Source organism: Quercus lobata, chromosome 11 (genome assembly GCF_001633185.2).
Source record: "Quercus lobata isolate SW786 chromosome 11, ValleyOak3.0 Primary Assembly, whole genome shotgun sequence".
In the NCBI taxonomy this organism is placed as follows: Eukaryota; Viridiplantae; Streptophyta; class Magnoliopsida; order Fagales; family Fagaceae; genus Quercus; species Quercus lobata.
This window is the reverse complement of record NC_044914.1, coordinates 53,999,012-54,015,603: the sequence shown is the minus strand read 5'-3', so window position 1 is coordinate 54,015,603 and position 16,592 is coordinate 53,999,012.

Below are 16,592 nucleotides of genomic sequence, written 5' to 3'. Positions count from 1 at the left end.
TTTTTGTAGATTTGGTTAAAGATATTGTCTTGTTAGAACCCTCAGAAGCAATTAAGTAGGGGTTTGGCTGGTATATCTCTTGCTTTCCCTCTTTAGAAATGGATGTGATAAATATAGTAAGTGAAGAAGTCTTATGAGAACTGCTATAACAAGCCCAATCAATATATATATATATATATATATATAGACTTTTCTCTACTCTTTTGTGAGTACCTATGAATATATTGCATAAAATAAGACCACGTATTCTTGTCTAAATAATAATTTTTTTTTGATAACCATTGTCTAAATAATAATAATAATATAAGACAGCATGTTTATGCATGAATTGTCAGTGTAGATTTTTTTTTTTTTTTTTTGGAGAAGACTTTAGTAGTAGGTGGAACAATAAGACTTTATTGAATTGTCAAAATAGATTTCTTTTTTTTTTTTTCCTTTTTTTTCCACTAAAAGGGGGTTCATAGACTAATTGAAGGAAATAAGGTTGGGTCGAAGCCTCTAATAATACACGCCCATAGCGTCATACAAAAGCAGAGAGGACAACAAAATCCTCAATAAAGGATGCTCGGAGATTCTAGCCTTTTGCCCTTAATTTTTAAAAAATTTAGCAATATGTCCCGATTTCGAAACTATATAGGGATATGCCCTTGTTTCGATACTCGATTACCTTAAAATCGAGTTTCAATGAAATACTCGATTAGTAGGAAATCGAGTTATGCCGAATAAAACTAAAAAATAAATAAATAAATAAAAAATAAAAAAGAAGCAAGGAACTCAATTTTAGGGAAGTCGAGTTCAAAAACGCCGCTATAGTACTTTCAAACGTCACTATAGGGCTTAAAAATGCCACTATAGAGCCCCTTGAACCTAGTATAGGACTTACAAAAAAATTTTACAGGAAAACGCCGCTATAGGGCTCTAAAACGTCACTATAGGGCCTAAAAAATACCACTGTAGGCACCCAGAACAGGGCGAATACTATAAAAAAATTTTGCAGGAAAACGCCGCTATAGGGCCTTAAAACATCACTATAGGGCCTAAAAACGCCACTATAGGGCACCCTGAATATGGGCCAATCACACTTATAAAAAATTTGCAGGAAAACGCCGCTATAAGGCTTTAAAACGTTACTATAGGGATTAAAAACGCCACTATAGGGCTCCCTGAATATGGGGCAATTACACTTATAAATTTTTTTTTTGCATGGAACTCGATTTCCTGAAACTCGAGTTCCATGGAAATTTTTTTTTTTTAAATATTTTTTTAAGTTTGATCGGGAATAACTCGATTTTCTACAAATCGAGTATTTAATTGAACTCGATTTTAGGATAATCGAGTATCGAAATAGGGGCACGCTCCTATATAGTTTGCAAACAGGGGCATATTGCCAATTTTTTAAAAAAATTAAGGGTAAAATGCCAGAATCTTCAAGGATGCTCTATATATGCCTAGCTAGCAAGAGCATTAACACATTAATTCACTTCAATGACACAGTGCTCGATCACTGCCTAGCAAGATCATCAGCACATTAATTCGTTTCACTGACGCAGTGCTCGATCACTTGTGACAGTATGCCATAAGAGAAGAATAATAATTACTAGGACAGTTCAAGCCATCCACCCAATCAACTACAACTTTAGCATCTAGTTCCACTTCAATAGCTTCCAAACCGAGATCTTTGCGTAGGATGAGGTCATCTCTAAGAGCCCATAGTTCCGTGCGCAGTCATAATAGTACTATATATATATATATATATATATATATTACTAGTTATCAAAGTAAAATAAAAATAATAAAAACACACTCAATTAGTAGCATGTAATCTTTGAGCTCTCTTTTTTATAAATGGGTGAAGGTCTAGAGGTAACTAGGAACAATCAACTAACTGAAGTGCATGTCTCTCCAATAAGGGTTAGTAGACCCATGCAACCTGGAAGGAGGACTCCATTGCACTTTGGATTGCTCCATTTGTTTAAGCCAGTAAGTAAAATCTATGACCAATATTGCAACAGTACATAATCCAATTGTCCACGTTTCTTGTAGATCAATTTGGATAAAAATATTTTATAGAGAAGCCTTAGAAGCAAGTAGTGATTGGTGAAACATAAATGGGTGAAGGTCTAGAGAGTAACTAGGAACAATCAACTAACTGAAGTGCATGTCTCTCCAATAAGGGGTAGTAGACCCATGCAACCTAGAAGGAGGACTCCATTGCACTTTGGATTGCTATATTTGTTTAAGCCATTAAGTAAAATCTGTGACCAATACTGCAACAGTACATAGTGCCCGTTTGGTTTCAGCTGAAACCTGCGTTCACGTTTTGCATTTTTTGTTTTTTTGTTTTTTTTCCTGCACTGTTTCTACTTTAGGGGGATAAGAGTACTGTTCACACACTGTTTGGTACTGTTCATACACTGTTTGGCACTGTTCATGGGTTAAAAAATATTAAAAATGGGTCCCACGATACTATTCACACATTTAAAAATAATTTTGCTACAGTGTTTTCAGTTTTCAGTTTCAGCAATAATAAGTTCAATCAAAACGGACCCATAATCCAATTGTCCACGTTTCTTGTAGATCAATTTGGGTAAAAATATTTTATAGAGAAGCCTTAGAAGCCAGTAGTGATTGGTGGAATATAAAGTAAAACACAAAAAAGGGTCTAAGAGATTTGTATTCTTGATGATGATATATAGTGTGCATTTGTTTAAGCCATTTGAAAACTATTTTTTTAGTTTAAAATTAGCGTTTGAAAAAAAAAAAAAAAAAAAAAAAAAAAAAAAATGAGTTGTGGTTGAAAATAGATTTTTGGGTTTTAAAAAAGCTTTATTAATCTCCCAAAACGCCTAACCAAAAAGACCCATAAAAAGTAAAGAAATCTAATGAGAAATCCTATTTCTTTTTATTAAAAAAAAAAATTAAATTCTTATAATACATACTTAACAATTAGACAAATCAATATCGAACAATGTTTGAATAGTGAATGTTTGTTATGCTATTAGGCACATTAGAATAGCTAGCCAAAAATAATTCTTAAAAAAGAAAAAAAAAATGGCTAGGATAATGAGGAAAATTCTTTCAGACAACTACCCCATAATTATAAATCCATTATTGACTCTTATAAATCTTTTTTTTATATATATAATATAGAAATTCTACTCTAGTCAAATTGAATCTTTTAAGTGTATATATATGTGTGTGTGTGTGTGAAACTCTCTTTTGGAGGCTTAAACTCCGGCCTTTTCCCTTCACACCCCACAAACACTTATACTTGTGTAGTAACCATCACATCAAAAATATGCAGTGGTAAATATCATATTTTTTTCCGTACCACGGTTGTCACTTTTGTTATCTTTCCTAATTTTCTATTGTCAAACCATTATAAGAATGCGTGGACTTATTGAGTCCCTTACTCTATCAAATATATATGAATTCAAGGTAGCTACAACTTACAAGCATGGTTGCCTCTCATCTATGGTCAAAATAGTGTTTGAGAGGGATGGTCAAAAGATGACATGCATTACATGTTAGAATAGATTTAATGTTAGCCTATAAGTGCCATATTGCCGAAAAATGTTGCTTGTTTGCTGGTTTATTTATTTAATTTTCAAATTATAATGTTTTTTTTATCATTAGACTAAAATATCAATTTTTTTTTAGTGTAAACGTAGTTTGAACCACAAATCTTTTATTCGATTAAAATAGACTTTAACAATAGGGCTAATTGGAACTCTAATTTGCTGGTTTATTTTTTTAAGTTAAAGTCACTTTCTTCACTTATTACTTAGGATGTTGTAAAATACTGTTTATATTATCTCTCAAGGGAGAGGTTTGGGGTGCCAAAAAAAAAAGAAAAAAGAAAAGAAAAGAAAGGTGGGCGAGGGGAGAGGTTTGGGGGTTAAAAAAGAAAAATGAGAGGTTTGGAATTTATCATAATAATTTTTGGGTACAAGCATGACTCACTTGTTTCACATTTGATTATCATGCTTGTAAGAGAGAAGATGAGAATGTACAAGAATTGTCATGTTCTCACTTTTCACATATTACAAAAATGTGACACTTCAGGGTTTTAGAAGCTAAAACAAAGCTCATATAGATTATATGTATAAATTGCTTGATATGAATTTTTTAACCACACATGACAGATTTGACCTTCTAGGATTTTGGTCCAATAAAAACACTTGTGTTAAAAATTTTCCAATAACATATTAAACCCAATCACATCAAATCTACACATTAATAACAATTAAATCAATCTATGACCAAGGGGCCATGACCCACTTGAAATTTTTAAATAGTACACATATAAATTTCAAATGATATGTTTGAGTAAAAATATATATATATATATATATATATTTTTTTTTTAAATTCAGTTTGTATAATGCTAATTTTATTTATTTTTATATTTAATTTAGCTTTTGAATTTTAGTATAATCTTGAATTATAAAATTGTTTTGGTTCATAATTTGGCCCTGAATTTGTAGGGGCAAAATAGCACAAGTAAGACTACTAATAAGGGGAGAAAATTACATATATTTGGTGACGAAAACATGGAGTAATTGTTGTAGTCATAGCTATGACTTAGAAACAAAGAGTACTAAATAGTTGAGCCCATTTCTCAACAATCCCTCCACTCTCCTTGTATGCAACTGACTTCTACACGATAATCTACACATAAACCTCTAGTCAATTAATTGATTTACTTAACAAAAATTGGGGGTTTTGAGATTAATCCAGAGAGATCCTAATCCTTCCTAGTTTTTGAAAGATATTAGAATTAATGCATTGAAATACGGAAGAAAAAAAAAATTATAGTGAGTAAATTGACATTCATCACTATGGTTAGAAAAGCATCATATGCTCCAAAATAACGCAGAGGCACCCTAGCCAATAGTTTTCCTCCAAATTAAAGTTTTAACTATTTGCAATTCACACGACATAACCAAAAAAAAAAAAAGCACGATTAAATAGTAAATAATCAAGCTATATCTCTCTTCAATAACTACTAAAAATCTAAAAGATAGAACAGCAAGGAAAAATCTTAAAGAAACAAACTTACCTTCTTCTTCTTTTTCAGATAGCTATCATAATTTTTGAGTGGTGCATTAGTCAGGTCCAAGGCAAACTTCACATTTGCCGCAAAATCTCTTTCACGTGATTTGGCTGAGTTGCCCTCAATTCCTACACATAAATCAAATGCACTCAATTTGCATAGAGGAAGAAAATGTAAATATTAAGGGTCTGTTTGGAAATAGCTTATTTAGCTGAAATTAAAAACTTTTTGTCGAAAATACTATAGAAAAAAGCTAAAAGCTAGTTAAATAGTACAGTGGGACCCATTAATAGTATTAAAAATGCAATGGGACTCATGAATAGTAGCAAAAATGAGCTAAAAACTCTAATAAGTTTCAGCTTTTATCACTTCTCAAACGCATTCTAATTATTCTAAATGGCACAATCGATTCTGCATAGCCACCTTGCCTAATCATATCAAAATATGTCCAAAGGATCCAAAAGCCAAGACAAAGTATTCAAATTAAAAACTTTCACCCTAACCATAACACTGTTTGCCTTATATATAATTTGCTTTATACAAATGACAATCCCAAATTAACATAAATCAAGTATTGCACTACAATGAACATCATTAACTTCTTCAACAAATTTTAACACCTTTAAAATAAAAGCAACAAAATTTTTAAAAATATCAAGGATAAACCATCTAACCCAAAGAAACAAAGCAAAAACCAATAATAATAAAAAATAAATAAATAATGTACGTAGTTTTGCCAGTGCACCCAACCCAAATTCCTTTATCTACACAAAATCCTCCACTCTAAGAACGCTCACCTTCAAAGAGCCCCACACATTTGATGGAATCCAATACCAAAAAAACCCTTTCCATTATTTCTTCGCTTTTTTGCTACTTCTCTTAGAGCACTAGTATCAAGGATGCAAAAAAAAATGTCTATTTTACATTCTCAAAACCTACTTAATCTATTTTATTATCATCTTATTTTACAATTTACCCAACATCTCAGATTCTATTTTTACATAAAACTCATTAAAATAATATAAACTATACCAACAAATAATATAAACAAATCAATTCTCTCTCTTCTCTCCCATCTCTCTCTTTCCTCTCTACCTTTTAGTCTATTTTCCTCATTAAAATAATATGTATTTTTTACATCCTTGGGAAAAGTTGGTTCTCATATATGAGAACTAACTATTCATAACCGGTAAAAATAAATAAAAACCCACCTCGGATGTGGCTAGATTTTGGGTTTTTGGTTGTTAAAATAGCAACTTGGGGGGTTTTACACCCCCAATGCTAGTGCTCTAAGCGAGGTTGTAAATGTCTTCGATCATGCCCTGTTTTCCTCATCATGCAACCTTAATCAAAACCGATAACCCAAATACCTATTAAAAAAAAAATCAACCCAAAAAATTAAAAAAAAAAAAACCCTAAATCATATTTAAAACCAATTTTGTTGTTTAAAATACCTGTATTGGTAGCGGTTCTAATGATATATGACAGTGGCAAGAGGTTGGGTTGAAGGTAGGTGATGATTTGAAATATGGTGGTGGTTTGACACACCACCAATTTTTGCTATTTTTTGGTTGTCTACAATGTAAGTTTCCATTGCAAGTACAATGTACACATATAAAGGTCCTCTCTCTCTCTCTCTCTCTCTCTCTCTCTCTCTCTCTCTCTCTCTCTCTCTCTCTCTCTCTCTCTCTCTCTCTCTCTCTCTCTCTCTCTCTCTCTCTCAGAGTAGAAATACTACAAAAACACACAATCAGTTGTGTGTTACCTCTAAACTCTCTTTTTGATAAATTGGTCTCTCTCTATATTCCTACAAATACTACAAAACGCACACAATCAGTTGCGTGTTACCTCTGAACTCTCTTTTTGATAAATGGGTGGACACTTAGAGAGTAACAGGGAACGCTCAACTGAATCTGAAAGGACTCTCCAATAACAAGTAAGCCCGTGGAACCTGGTGGGATGACTCTAATTTGTTTAGCCGGTAAGTCAAATATATGAAATGACAACCACCGCTAAAATACACAATCCTTCCATGGCTATCCACATTTTTAACTCCTTTCTCAGAAGCAAGTGGTGGTTCCTTTGGTAAAGCTCTTGCTTCCCCATCCAGAAATGAATGTGATATAAGAAATGAAAAAGTCTGCGGAGAATAGTTGGATTTGAAACGAATTAAAACAAGGAATGCTGAAAATTCTATATTTTGATGATAAAGATTGTGTTTTATGTGTGATACATGGTGAGATATATACAAATTTCTATGAGTCATGGATTACAATTTCCATATCAGCACTCCTGTTCATACAGGAATATCCCTAATCAGAATTTTCCATATAGAAGACTAGAAAAAATCATACACATCTAAATAGAAAGCTAATCTCTCTTTTTTTGCTTTAGACTTTGATAGGGATAAAAAATAGTACTTATTCATGGAAGGCACAAAGCTGACGGCTTTAAGATAAGCCATCAAGCATAAGCTGACGGATACAGTTTTAACCGTCAGCTTCCTCATATAGTAGTCAACTACTAATGTTCTAGATTGAGGGAATGAGGGAAGTCTGCGAGACATAACTAAAGGCTGACGACATCAGCAAGACTGACGCCAGTAAGGCTGAAGGAAGTAAATAAGCTAACAACCCTGATACATGTTTACTTGCTCCCCACGACTGCATATATAAGGAAATACCTTGCCCTCCACGTTTGATACTATTCAAAGGATCCTTATAAGGAAAGGATCGCGCCAAATACGCCCAAGAAAACTCCTATAAGGAAAAGACTTCTGCACCAAGGAATAGATGTTAACCCCTTACTACTATAAAAGCCCCAATACCCTCATTAGCCAAGGTACGCATAATTTACCCTCTCTAGCACTCTAGAGTTGTGAGAATAGTTCTAACTTGACCTTTGGAGGGTATTTGGCCAGCACCACACCCGTGCTCTCTGTTAGGTCTTCTCTTTTTGTTGTGCATGTGCTATTTCAAGTGCGCGAAGACTGTGTGACTTACTGGTGATTTTTTCGGCATCATCTGACTTTATAAATTTTTAGGCCAAGTACTTGAATTTTTTTCCCATTTTAGACATATCATGCAAGTCTAGGTGGCCATTTCATGCAAGTAAAGCTTCACGTACTGGCTAGAGACAAAGCATAAGCCATTTGTGTGTCAACAAAATGGACTAGAGTTTCCATTAGGATTTGTCTCTCATCCCAAGGCCCAAACCATGAGATCATGTGGAGGACATTAAGCTTGTAAGAAAGCATGCACTGGTTATCCTTTGGGAGGTGTATGCAATTCACCATTAGATCATGTGGTGGGGTTTTTGCCTTTTGAAAGGTTTTTCCCATTTGTTAACAAATTACTGTGTCAATTTAATTTCCGTTGCATTTAGTTTATTTGGTGATTTGTTGGTGCTTCCATAATCTACATGTAATTTGACCTAATTAATCAACTTGGGTAATTAAATTAATTAACCGAGGTCAAGCTATCTTAACCCAACATCTTTCACACAAATTCAGAAGTAAAGAATAATAAGTAAGATGAATTTATTAAATTAAAACAATAAATGTGATGAACATTAAGCGTAAGTTGCATCTTGAGAAAAAAAAAAGTGAAAAAAATACAAAAACATGGGGTGTATAATGCGGGATTTAATTATATAGATGACTTTATTGGTTAAGAGTGATTATATCGAAAAGTCATGACTTATTATATATGTGTGTGTGTTCTGAAAATATTGATAATAGACTATGAGTTGGAGTAGAATTTAAAATTCTAAAACATAGATGATAAATTTTTTTTGAATTAAATTATTGTTAAATTTTATCCCTTAGTCAAAAGTCCTTTAGCTTAGTATCCTAATAAAATATTAATTTAATAAGATGAAACTTGGGGTAAAAAATAAAAATAAACAAAAATAAAATTGTGAGTTGTGTGGTATTTAAGTTTAGAAAATTTTGATAATAGACTTTTAGTTTTATTTAAATTAAATAGTTGTTAAATGCTATCCTTTAATTTGAGGAAATATATCATAACAAATAATATAAATTAATTTACTAATTAATTATTCATAAAATGTTGATAATAGACTTTTAGTTGGCGTAGATGTCCAAAGGATTTTTTTTTTAGAAAGAAAATGTAGATTGTTGTTTGGGATTCAAGTATAGAATTTTTTATAATAGATTTTTAGTTTGAATATAATTTAAATTTTTTGAAGTTTAATGATAAGTTTTATCTAAATTAAAAAATTGCTAAATATTACCCCACAATTTGAGGAATTATATCATAACAAAATATGTAAAATTAATTTATTAATTATTTGTTTTTAAAATATTGATAATAGAGTTTTAGTTAGAGTTAAGGTCAAAACATGAGGTTTTTTTTTTTTAGAAAGAAAACATGGGTGGTTGTTTGGGATTAAAGTTTATAATTTTTTGTAATAGACTTTTAGTTTAAATAAAATTTAAATTTTTTGAAATTTAAATGATAAAATTTTACCTAAATTAAATATTTTTTAAATATTATCCCTTAATTTGAGGAAATATATCCTAATAAACAATATAAAATTAATTTACTAATTTGTGAGAGTAGTCATTTGGCACAGCCACGGTTTCTAAGCTCAACTTTTATTATTATTATATATATAGTGTATGATATGATTCGTGAGTTATGTAGTATTTAAGTTTATAAAATTTTGATGATAGAATTTTAGTTTTATTTAAATTAAATATTTGTTAAATATTATCCTTTAATTTGAGGAAATATATCATAACAAATAATATAAATTAATTTACTAATTAGTTATTCTAAAGATGTTGATAATAGACTTTTAATTAGAGTAGAAGTCAAAAGGTTGTTTATAAATTTAAAAAGATAACATGGGTTTTTGTTTGTAATTTAAATTTAGAATTTTTTATAATAGACTTTTAGTTTGAATATAATATAAAATTGTTGTATTTTAAATGATATGTTTGATCTAAAAAACAATTGCTAAATATTATCCCTTAATTTGAGGAATTATATCATTAAAAATTAATTTATTTATTTTTTCATAAAATATTTATAATAGATTTCTAATTGGAATATAAGTCAAAATGCGGTTTTTTTTTTAGAAAGAAAACATGGATTGTTGTTTGGGACTAAAGTTTAGAATTTTTTATAATATACTTTTAGTTTGAATAGAATTTAAATTTGTTGCAGTTTAAATGATAAAGTTTTACCTAAATTAAACAATTGTAAAATATTATCCCTTAATTTGAGGAAATATATCCTAAAAAATAATATAAATATAAAATTAATTTACTAATTAATGAGAATAACCACTTGATATAATTATAACTTCTAAGCTCAACTTTTATTATATAGTATGTGATATGATATAAGGTATTATATCACCTGCAATGTGCTAAGCTACAATTCCTGCAACATAACTAATTAGTTGGCCTAATTAGAACTTACCATCTCAATCAAATAAGCTTCAACGTGGAGTACACTCACATCCATCCCAGAATCATTGACCCATCAAAACTCAAAACTTAATGCTGCATACGGTAAAATAAGGAGGTCATGTAATGTAAATGATTTATTTTTATGTGTGTTGTAGGAGAGTCACAATTCATCCCAATTCATCTTCTAAACCACATATTTGTTGATGACATCTATGTTTCGTCTTCTATTTTTTTTTTTTTTTTCTTAATTAATTTACTGGAGCTTTGGATTGGTCAAATTAATTGAAGAGAGTAAAATTTTTACTAACTAATTGATTGTCTGTTTTGTTTAGGTCACAAATCACAACTGCATGTGTACACAAGTTTCTGAAATAATACAATTGATTATCTGTTTTGTTTAGACAAAGGCAAAGGTAAAGGAAACAAGACCCAGACAATTCATTTGGCAAGCATGTTCCAAAATTGATTCTCAAAAAAAAAAAAAAAAAAAAAGAAGAAGAAGAAGAAGAAGAAGAAGAAGGGTATGTTCTTAAATTAGTGAATTATAAAAATTCATTCATTAATAATGTAATGTATGAAACTCGCATCCTTCATCACAAGCTTTTGGCAAAGAAAGACATTTGGATAAAACAATGGAGGCTTATCCTTCTTTTCGTTGAATAGGGGCTTTTAATCCAAAGTACCCAACTACCACAGTCTGTGTGTACCAACTGTTAAAAAAATAATTGGCACTAATCATGCAATGAAATTTTTTTTTATTTTTTGGTATATATTATGTTGTCTAGTTAAATTTTTCCTTCTCCTTTAATAAAATTTCGGGGAGGATGAACTTGTATTATGTTGTATAGAAAAAAAAAAAAAAAATGGAGTTCATACTGAGGGAAGCCATTCATAAAGTCAAACTTTGAGCCATTCCTTGAAACAGTACAATTACTTGTACAACGAGTTTGACTTCCTTGATAAGAATAAAGAATGGCGTGTTTCTTTTGTCGATCGTAGGGGTGTGCAGAAAACCCACCGACCCGCCAAACCCGACCCAACCCGATCCGACCCACCGGGTTGGGTCGGTTTTTAAGGCTTGGTGGGTTGGGTTGGGTTACAAAAAAAAATTTTATAGCGGGTCGGGTTGGGTTTGGGTCATAAAATTACAAACCCGCCAAATCCGACCCGACCCACCGACCCACCCATATTTAATATATATTTAAAATATATTATATATTTAATAATTTTTTTTTAAAAAAACCAGCTGTAGGGCACTTTTATATATATATATATATATATATATATATATATATTATATATTTAATAATTTTTAAAAAAATTAGCTGTAGAGCAACACTTCCTCGGTTCCTCCTACTAATACTAATTTAATATATAAATATATATAAATATATATTATATAATTAATAAGAATTTTAAAATAACCAGTTCTTCCTATCCTATATAAAAGCCAATTAGTTCACACAAATCCTAATAAATTACTATTATTGTTTAGTCATTAGTGTTGTTTGCCTTTAAGGAATTACATTGATACTAATTTTTGGGATTTTTTTAATATATTAATATTTATATTTTTTTCTACTCAATTTAATAATAATAATAATAAAATTTGTTAAACCCATGGGTTCAACCCGACCCAACCCGACCCATGTGGGTTGGGTTGGGTTGGGTTGGATTTATGCGGTGGGTTGGGTTGGGTTGAATATTTTTTGACCCACCATGGTGGGTTGGGTCAAAAAATCCCCTCAACCCGACCCAACCCGACCCATGCACACCCCTAGTCGATCGTATTCAAGTAATAAAAATACAGTGACACACTGTGCGGCCTCCAACTGGTTCAGAATGTAGCTAAATTTTTTTTCTCTTCTACTCTTTTATGGGTATACCTAATACGAGTATATTCCATAATCTCATAATGTTCCTTGTCCAAAAAAAAAAAAAAAAAGACAGCATGTTTATGAATTTTTAAACTAGATTAGTATTGTGGAATAAGATTTTATTGAATTCTTTCTCCCAAAAAAAAAAAAAGATTTTATTGAATTCTCAAAATAGATTATTATAATTGTAGGTGTGATAGGCCCAATAGTATATATCTATATATATGATAGGCCAGGGGCCCAATCCGAGGACATCTAGTAGTCCGAGGACAGGTAAACGTTGTCATGGGAGTCTACGTTAGTGAATAAAGGGGTGGTGTTTGGTCACAATAGTCCAAGAAGATAGTCCAAGGAGGAATGCCTCCTCGGTTGAGCAAAGTAGAGGTACGAAGGTGTGGTCCACCATCCACGGCAACGTTCCGGGAGATTCTATTGATAAGAAGGCACAGGGCAAAAGGCAACTATGAAATATCTAAAAGAAAACTGCTACCACCGCACTAAATGCTCTATAGCTAACTCTCTGGCCGCATTAATGAGAAAGTGATACCTGAATAGTAATTTTCAGCCTTATAGCTACTCGCAAAGACTTCAGAAAGGTGCTAATGGGACAAGGATTAACACCAGCGATCTAATCTACACGTGAAGGGTGGAGATGAAAGAAAGAAGATAGTATAAAATAAAAGAAGACCCTGAGGGAAAGGAATCGGAGGATTAGGAAAGAAACACTGTAGAAACAAGAATTGGACTTGTAATCAAAATCAAAAAAGATATATACAAGAACTGATCTCCTCGGATTGTGCTGAGGATGATTTTCTTTAAACAAAATCAGTTTATCTTTGCATTCTTGTCATCTAAGCCAACTGTAATTGTTGTCTAACTCATTAGAACCTAGTTTTCTAATCCACTCTCTACAAATTTATTGCATTGGGTTCTTTGGGCCTAAATCTTTTAATCCTTTGGGCTCTAGGAACCAAATTGAGGCCTTACAATTAGCGTCATCTGTGGGAAATTTCTTGTGTAATAGTGAGTTTAACGTTTAATTATAGTAGGTTCAGGTTCGAATCAGGAGGAATCTATGGGATCCCAACGTCAAGATCATTTTCTCAATCTTGAGCGAGGAAGGGACTGGGAAGTTAGTGTTCATACCACCCATACTAGCAGGAGCCAGTCTCGAGGTGGGAGCCACGTCTCTTATGAGGAGAATACCAGAGCCATGCAACTGGAAATTGATCGTTTGAGAAAGAAGTTGCACTGCGAGCAACAAAGATGAACTCCTTCCAATTCTGGCTCCTCCTCTAATGACGATAGAGATGACAGTTACAGGCCCAAGTCAAGAACTCCCTCCAGTGAGTCTTTCTTGTGTGATGAGGAGAGCCCCCATGAACGCAGAGATAAAGGCTCATCTTGCAAAGGCCTGGAAAATGACGTTATGAGCAAAGCGTTAAACCAAATTTCCAGATCACTTTTCACAAGTAAAATCGAAGGAAGAAAACTTCCTTAGCGATTTGCTCAGCCAACATTTACCATGTACAATGGTCAAACAGACCTTGTAGAACATGTAAGCCATTTCAACCAGAGGATGGCCGTTCACTCCAGGAACGAGGCCTTGATGTGCAAGGTATTCCCATCCAGTCTGAGGCCTGTGGCAATGAGATGGTTCGATGATCTGAGAGAAGGTTCTACTAGCTCTTTTAAGGAGCTCACTAGAGCATTTAGGGCTCGATTTGTGACTTGCAATAGGGTTCCTCAGCCCTTAAACTCACTGTTGTCTATAACCATGTGAGAAGGGGAGACCCTGAAAACGTACTCAGATAGATACTAAAAGATGTTCAATGAGATTGATGGGGACTTTAATGATGTGGCCACAAGGACTTTCAAGGTCGGTCTACCTAACGAGCATGATTTGAGAAAGTCGTTGACCAAGAAGCCTGTAAGGAGTGTGTGTCGGCTCATAGATCGTATTGACGAGTATAAACGAGTCGAGGAAAATCAGTAGCAAGGGAAAGGGAAGACTAAGGTTATCCCTTAGGATATGAGGGATTTCAGATCGAACAGATGCAACAATAATCGACCCCAAAGAGACTTTACTGGGCAGTTAGGGTCTATTGCTACCTAGGTGGTTGGCATAGTGTTCAGGGATCCAGTGCATCAAGTCTTGGAAAAGATTAAGAATGAGCCATACTTTAGATGGCTAGATAAAATGGAAGGAGACCTAATGAAGCATAATCAAAGCCTTCATTGTCAATACCACCAGAAGCGAGGAAACACCACAGAAGATTGCAAAACTTTGTGGAATCATCTAAAACAACTGGCTAGAGATGGAAAGTTAAAGTAATTTCTACATCAGCCCGGTAGGCAAAGCGGCCAGGTAGGATCCAGATCTCAAAGAGATACTTCTTTAAGGCCACCTTTGGGCACAATTAATGTCATCCTCGCTGCTCCAGGGAGAACTGGTTCTCACCTCTCCAGGATGATGTCTGTAGCTCGGCCACCTGCCGAGAATTCTAACCCTGAGCTGAAAAGGGCTAGGATGGAGATCTGACCAGTGTTAAGTTTATCGGATGAGGACAAGGTTGGGACTATACAGCCACATGATGATGCCCTGGTGATCACCCTCAGGATAAGGGGTATGATGTGAAGAGGGTGTTGGTGGATCAGGGCAACAGGGTAGAGATTATGTACCCTAATTTGTACAAATGACTAAACTTGAAACCTGAGAATTTGACAACTTATGATTCACCTTTGTTAGGCTTTGACAGGAAAGTCGTTGTTCTAAGGGGCCAGATTCGACTATCCTTGCAAACAGGATTAAAGGTGGTAGAGGTGGACTTCATTGTAGTAGATGTTTATTCTCCCTACAAGGCCATTGTAGCAAGACCCTGGCTTCATGCCCTGGGAGCCGTTTCTTACACTTTGTATTTGAAAGTGAACTATTCGTTCGGGGATCAAATTTAGGTGTTGGTTGGAAGCCAGTCTATGGCTAAGCAGTGCTTGGTGGTTACAATAATGCATCAGCTAGGAGTTGAGTCCTCGGCCTCTGCTGAGAGGGGCTTATAGCCATCAAGAACTCCGGTGTTATCTAAGGACTCGGTGTCAAAAGGGGCAACGAGTAAGTAGTTAGAAAAAATTGTTATTGATGATGATTTGGAAAAGTTCTTTCAGGTCGGAACTCAACTGCCTCCTCGAGAGAGGAAGAGTTGATTATGCTTCTTTAGAGGAATATTGAAGTGTTCGCATGGAGTGCTTACGAAGCTCCTGGGGTGGATCCAAACTTCATTTGCCATCATTTGAATGTTAATCCATCCGTCATCCCTAAAAAGCAACCACCTTGGCGCTCATCTAAGGACCATTTTGATGCTGTCAAGGATGAGGTGATCAAACTTAAATAGGCCAGGACTATTAAAGAGGTGTTTTACCCTGAATGGCTAGCTAATATTGTAGTGGTGAAAACGAAGAGTGAAAAGTGGCGAGTATGTGTAGACTTCACAGATCTGAACAAGGCCTGTCCAAAAGACCCTTTCCCCATGCCTCGAATAGATCAACTAGTGGATGCAATTGTAAACCATTCTCAGATGAGCTTTTTAGATGCCTTCTAGGGATACCACCAAATACCACTAGCTCTAGATGATTAGGAGAAGATAACTTTTGTCACTCCTACTGGAAATTACCACTACAAGGTGATGCCCTTTAGATTGAAGAATGCAGAATCTACCTATCAGAGGATGATGACCAAGATGTTAGAGCCACAATTAGGCAAAAATATTGAGGTTTATATAGATGATATGGTGGTGAAGGTAAGGTTGCGACCGAGCACATGGGAGACCTCGAGAACATTTTTGAAATACTGAGGAAACACAAACTGCTCCTCAATGCTTCCAAGTGCTCCTTTGGCGTGGGATCAAGCAAATTTCTGGGGCTATATGGTCACTCATTGTGGAATTGAGGTCAACCCTAATCAGGTTAAGGCAATTAACAGTTTACAGACACCTCAAAATCCCAAAGAAGTCCAAAAATTAACAAGAATGAATGCCGCCTTGACCCGATTTATCTCCCAATCAGCGTATAGGTGCAGACCTTTCTTCCAGTTGTTAAATAAGTGGAAGGGAAATTAAGAGAGCTGAGGAGAAAAGGACTCTATGTAAAGAAAAGTAGAAGGAAAAGTAAATAGAAAGGGTTAAAAAGACTTATGCAAAGAAAGAAACTCTCCTCGGACTAGCTC